Below are 7,002 nucleotides of genomic sequence, written 5' to 3'. Positions count from 1 at the left end.
AAAGTTGCCATACAGCCATCTCTTTTCAGCTTCCAAAGCTTTGTTCCTGTTGTCTCCTTTCTGTCCCTATGGATTTGTCTTTTTAGGAAAAAACCCTTGGGGGGACACCTGGGTGGCTCAGTCATTAAGAATCTGCCTTCAGCTCAGGTCATGGGTCCTGGGATGGAGCCCAGCATCAGGCTCCCTGCTCAGCAGGAAACCTGCTTCACTTCTCCGTCTCCCACTCCCCTTGCTTGTGTTCCCTCTCTCACTGTGTCTTGCTCTCTGTCAAATAAATAAACTCTTAAAAAAAAAATCCCTTGGGGTGCCTGGGTGGCTCAGTCAGTTAAACATCTGCCTTCGGCTCAGGTCGGGATCAAGCCCTGAGTCGGTCTCCCTGCTCGGCAGGAAGCTGGCTTCTCCCTCTCCCTCTGCCACTCCCCCAGCTTGTGTGCTCTCTCTCTCTCTCTTTGTCAAATGAATAAATAAAATCTTAAAAAAAAAAAAATAAAAATAAATCCCTTTATTGTTTTCTTTTTTTAAAAAAAGATTTTATTTATTTATTTGAGAGATAGTGAGTGAGAAGGAGAGGGAGAGAGCATCAAAAGCAGACTCTGCACTGAGCACAGAGCCTGGTGCTGGGCTCCATCACACAACCGTGAGATCATGACCAGAGTCGAAACCAAGAGTAGGGCACTCAACCAACTGAGCCACTCAGGCGCCCCCCCTTTATTATTTTCTTAATAGGGTTTTAATAGGATACAAAAATAAATGAATGAGTTGAATTTGTCATTTCTGCCCATAAATTGACTTTGAAATGCTCTATTCAGTCTGAAACTATATTGTTTTTGTACACAACTAAATGTTGAATTTGGGATTATTTGCCAGAAGTGACCATGCTTAAGTTTATATTATAGTATAAACCTTTTATCTAACTATGCCTTTTAGTTTGGGTTTAGTCAGATATTTGTGGAGCAAACTGCAATATAGAGAGGGGAATGCATATCTGGCCCTGGCCCTAAACATATCTTTCTAGACTTCCTTAACCTCCAAACTCTATGATGCTTCTGAGAAGGTATGGCTCTAGCTGTTGCAAATAAGAAGCTAGCTGTCTGGACTTCATTGCTTTAGTTAAAATCTCATGGATCACTGGGTATAGCTGTAGAGTGGGATTAGCGAATGAAAAGACATTTACTTAGCATTTCCCATCCTTATATGCTTTTTTGGGGAGGGTGGTGGTTAAGAACATATATTGCATTTATAAAAAGAAATTCCACTTCCTCCAGATCATTTATTCATTCACAAGTATTTTTCAGAGCCAGCTGTGTGTCAGGAACTTGGGAACAAAAGAGACAGATCTCTATTACTCTATGTTTAACTGTTTAAAGAACTGCCAGACTGTTTTTTCAAAGTGGCTGTACCATTTTACATTCCCACCAGCAGTGTATGAAGGTTTTAATTTCTCCACAGTCTCACCAACATTTATTACTTATCTTTTTTATTATAGCCATGTTACTGGATGTGAAGTAGTATTTTATTTGATTTGCATTTTACTGATGGCTAATGATGTCAAACGTGCTTACTGGCTATTTGTATATTTTCTTTGGAGAAATTCTTGTTCAGATCATTAGCCCCCCCCCTTTTTTTTAAATATCTAGCTATTCACTTTAAAGAGAGAGAAAGAGACAGAGAGAGAGAGCACACAGGGCGGGGAGGGGGGCAGAGGGAGAAGGAGAATGAGTCCCAAGCAGACTCCACACTAAGAGCAAAGCCCAACACAACGCTCCATCTCACAACCCCGAGATCAGGACCTGAGCCAAAGCCAAGAGTTGGACGCTTTAACCGGCTGTGCCACCCAGGCATCCCCAGCCCCCATTTTTCAATGGGTTATTTATCTTTTTATTATTGAATTTTAAGAATTCTTCATATATTCTAAATGCAAGTCCCTTATCAGATATACGATTTGTACATACTTTTTCCCATTCTGTGGGTTGTCTTTTTACTTCCTTGATTTTGTCTTTTGAAACACAAAAGTTTTTAATTTTGATGAATTCCAATATATCTATTTGTTTCTTTTGTTACATATGTTTTGGTGTAATCCACCCCCATTTTATTTTATTTTTAAAAACATTTTATTTATTTATTTGAGAGAGACAGTGAGAGAGAGAGAGCACGAACAGGGGGAGGGGCAAAGGGAGAAACAGACTCCCCACTAAACAAGGAGCCCGACGTGGGGCTGGATCCCAAGACCCTGTGATCATGACCTGAACCGAAGGCAGATGCTTAACTGACTGAGTCACCCAGGTGCTCCTCCACCCCCATTTTAAAGACAGGAAAATTGAGGTTCAGTTTGCCTAATGTCATAGAACGAGTGAGTAGAAGAGCTAAGATTTAAACCTAGAAAGGTTAGTTTCAAAATTCCATGCACCTAACTACTTCATTATATTGCCTCCTGGGGGTCTGATTTTTCTCAATCTATTTTGTAACTAGAATTCTAAAGTTCTATTTGTATCTTGTAGATATCTACCAAATGGAAGGCAACATGGATGAAATAACAAGGCATTTTTGCTTTATGTTTATCTTTTCAAATTATTTTTATCATAAGAGCAATTTAATTCTCATCATAGTTTGTGATAAGAGTAAAAATAAATGCCACCACTACTGAATATTTCAACTTGCTGTAATTTATAAATTGTTCATAATATGGATAGATAAACATGACCGAGCTCTACTTATTTGTCCAGGCTTATCTCTCTCTACCTTCTAACCACATTGTCTTTTCTATTCCTAGAATACTCTGTTCCTATCACCCTTACTCCTAATTCCTACATACTTCAGATCTCAGCTTAAATTATCAATTTGTCAAAAAATTTGCCACTGCTTCTCTAATCTAAATTAGACTTCCCTGATATATGCTTTCATAGCTCTCTATATTCTTTCTTTGATGATGCATACTATCATTATAATCATGTTGTTCTTTATATGTCTGTCTCCACCAACATATTAAACTTGATGGGCATCGTGATTACTTATGCATCATTTTATCCCCAGCACTCAACAAAGGGCCTAGCACATAGTGATCACTTTGTTTTATTTTTTAAAAACTATATGCATCTGATTAATAACTTTAAAACTAATAAGCCAAATTATTGGCCTGACTTTGCTAATGGGGAAATGGAAAATTGAGCAAATTTGTTTATAGACCACTAAAATAATAGTATATTATTTAAATTTTAATTTTTTAAAAAAGGTAATTTTTAGAAAAAATAATAGCTCAGTGATTGAAAGTGTGCTTGTTTATACATATTCTGCTTTAAGATCATCAAGAATTGGGGCATCTCAAATAATTAACAAAATGATGTTGCCTGAAACTAGCACGGACAGCCTACTTTCTTTGCCTCCAGTCCTGTCCCTCCTGTAATGTTCACCTCCGTCCCATTTTCTTCATGAAGTCTTCTTTCATGTCTGAAATTCCCAGTGACTCTTACCCTTTCACCGAATTTCTGCTGCAGTTAAAGTCCAAGGCCTCCAGGTCAGCACTGGATCATATATATCGCCTTGTATTGTTCACAGTTGTTTTCAATGTTAGTCTTATCTTCCCTTATTAGATTGTAAATCCCTCAAAGGGAGGAACCATATCTTTGCACATCTTCTATAACCCTCACAGTGCCTACAGCAGTGTTGAAAACATGGTACCTACACAATGAACATGAATCGATTTGTCTGTGGGCAAAAACAATGAGTTAATCTGACGATGTTGGTCCATATCAATCAAATATGTATGTATAACAAAAATGGGAATTCCTAGGAACAGGGGAAGATCCCACTTTATGGGTACTGGGTTTGTTTAAACGTTTTTAGTACAGGGCTTGTCCTCTAACCAAAGTCGGCCCGGGTTATCAGTGATAGGGAGGGATAGAAGTTCCCTTTCTTCCTTTTCAGCATCTCTCAGGTCTTGCCATCGAACAGGCTAAAACATAATTAGAACTATCCATACTCTGGGATCCGCTTTTCTTTGAGAAAGACAATTTACCTTGAGTGTTAAAAAGCAGCTGCTTTGTATTTTGGGGGTATGTACCTAATTAATCTGAGGCCAAACAAGTAGAATAAAATCAGGGTTCCATTTTATTACCGAGTAAGCTCATCTGATCTCCAAACAGATTTGGAGCATGACATGGACTTGTCCTGCTGATTTGATGAGCCTCTCAATGATCCACTGGAATGTTGACAGATTCAAGCAGTGTTCCTTGGGCAAGGGCAGCCCAGCTTACCGTGGACCCCTAGACATGACTGCCAAAACGGTATTGCTAGCCATAAAAGCTGAGAAGGGAATTCTGAACTAAAGGTAGATGAAGATGGAAGGTGGGGCTCCATTCCTAATTTCCCCCTGTTCCATTCAACTGGTCGTTTGGGAGACATTCAAAAGTATTTCTTGAGAATCTAGGATGTGTCAAAAGTGACTGGTAAGAAAAGTAAGAATTGGTTTTAGCAAGCTCTAGGAGCTTGCAATCTGTTTAGGGAGATAAGGTATACACACAGGGCATGTAAGTAACAATAGAAGACAGAATTTGATTACATATTGATTGGAGAAGGGCAACATCACTGTGAATGGCAGTTGTCAGGGAAGACTTTCTAGGGGAGTGGAGACCCTGCTGAATCTTGAAAGAGCTATTTCCAGTGATATTTTCAGAGTCCAGAGTGCTAACCACTACATCATGAAACAGTGATATTTTCATATCTAGGTGATTAACAGATAACTTACCCTCCCCAGTAATTTAATTTACATCAGATGACTAGTTACTTGATTTACATAAGCCAGTTTAAGTCAGGGAAGACTGAGTATGTAGTATTTTTCACCAAGAGTCTATCTGCAGAAACGAAGTTAAGGCTAGATTGTTTTTGCCTATGATCACTGATAGTTCAAAGCAAAGTTTCAATAGAAAGAAATAATTGAAGTTGATTTAAAAAAAATTACCATGTAGCTTACCCACCTCTGAGTGTCTTTAAGTAAATAAAGAACTGTTTCTGTAAGCAAATCACTTTATCTCTGGGCTCTCACGTTCTACAAAAATGAGGACATTGGTCTGGAGCAATGTTTTAAAGAGGTTCTACAAAATGTTAATAAATATTATGCAAACAAACAAATGAGGCTCCATGATCATGTAAGTTTCAGAAACATTAGGTTAAACAAAGTTATACTGGCTTCTTTTTTTTTTAAAGATTTTATTTATTTATTTGACACAGAGAGATAGCGAGAGCAGGAACACAAGCAGGGGGAGTGGGAGAGGGAGAAGCAGGCTCCCCGCGGAGCAGGGAGCCCAAGGAGGGGCTCTATCCCAGGACCCTGGGATCATGACCTGAGCTGAAGGCAGACCCTTAACGACTGAGCCACCCAGGGGCCATATACTGGATTCTTATCACAGAATTTCTTACAGCCTTTAATAAGATTATTTGAATTTGAGTTTTCAAGATGAAGATAGAGCATATGCCATTTCCCAAACTTATTTGACTATTGAATAACTTCTTCATGAAACATCACATAAGACTATATTCTGAAAACTAAATTCAGGAAATAACAATGTCTTTTATGGCTTAAAAATGCTGTAATTCCACATTTGTACATTAAATGTATATTTAGATCTATATAAAACCTAATTATTTTGCTAGTACTAATGTCACTTTGAATTGATAAGAACCATATGATTTTTATGCACTGCAAACTTAAAAAACATGTTCAGTTTTTTCCTCAGGTAACCCAAACCAAATTGCTGTTATGGGTAAATCTGTATTATACTAAAATACTGAAATGGTGCCAGGTACGTAATTGAAGATCTATAATTGTTTTTGGTATTAATTTTATAGTCTCTTGATTCTCTAGTGTTTTCTCTAAGGATAGAGACTTATAGAGTAGTTTTTGTGCTTAAGTTTTCCATTAAATGGGCTGTTTGATATATGTGGAGAATTACCTGATTAAAACAATAGTTAAGTCTAAGAAAAGTTAACTTTTTTTACATAAGACCTGGAACTTTATTTATGATTTTGCAATCTGATAACTGCTGGAAAGACTTTTTTTAAGGGACTGAAAAAAAAAAGTTGCCAAGTTACCTTTGTTTGTTTGTTTCCAGAATCTGCAAACACTCACTTTTTACATTAGAAAAAACTTACCCTGCATTGAGATGTCACAGCCTCTGAGGTTTTCTAAGACTCCTGCTGATTGACCCTACCCTTGACCTTAGCTCCAAAGCCCAGCTCCCTTCTGACATGCTGGTGTAGAGAATTTATTTATTTTAACAGTAGGGAGCCAGAATTCCAGAAATATTCTTACAAAAAGCCCCAAGATGTATTTACCAAATCTTCAACTCCACATGACTGAGAGGCCTCCACTAACACATAAAGTGAATAATAGTGAATAGTTGCTATCATGGGTTCCATGGATGTGGGTCAGCTTTAAGAATTAGGATCTAGAAGGGTGTGAAAGAGCTCCACTAGAAACGGCCTTTTGATCATAAAGGAAAAATGAAAATAGGCATGTTTTAATAGCAGAGACCTTTTAGTAAAAAGAGTCAGCGCTGCAGTCTTGTAAGTAATTTAGGTAATATTTACCAAAGCACAGAGGCAGTTTCAGGGCCAATTCTTTATTTGATTTGCCTGCCTCTATCTGTTGATTCACCCTCTCCCACAAATCCTGCTAATTTTACTATAGGATTATAAAGTGCAACTTACTGTGCATTTTTTGCCTTTAAAAAAATTACTTTTTTTTCATTTGATTGGATAACATGCTCATTAAACATTTGTAAAATGTACAAAAAGTACAAAAAGGGAAAGTAAAAATTATCTAGATGATGCTATCCAAATACTGATACTATTAATAATTTAGTAAGTTGGGGAGCCTGGGTGGCTCAGCTAGTTAGGCATCCAACTCTTGGTTTCAGCTCAGGTCCTGATGTTGAGGTCGGGAGATTGAGCCCCACACTAGGCTCGTCGCTCAGCAGGGAGTCTGCTTAAGATTCTCTCTCTCTCTCC

This window comes from Callorhinus ursinus, unplaced genomic scaffold (assembly GCF_003265705.2).
Source record: "Callorhinus ursinus isolate GAN/ISIS: 27379988/994484 unplaced genomic scaffold, GSC_fseal_2.0 scaffold11, whole genome shotgun sequence".
NCBI lineage: Eukaryota > Metazoa > Chordata > Mammalia > Carnivora > Otariidae > Callorhinus > Callorhinus ursinus.
Note: the sequence above shows the minus strand (reverse complement) of the source record.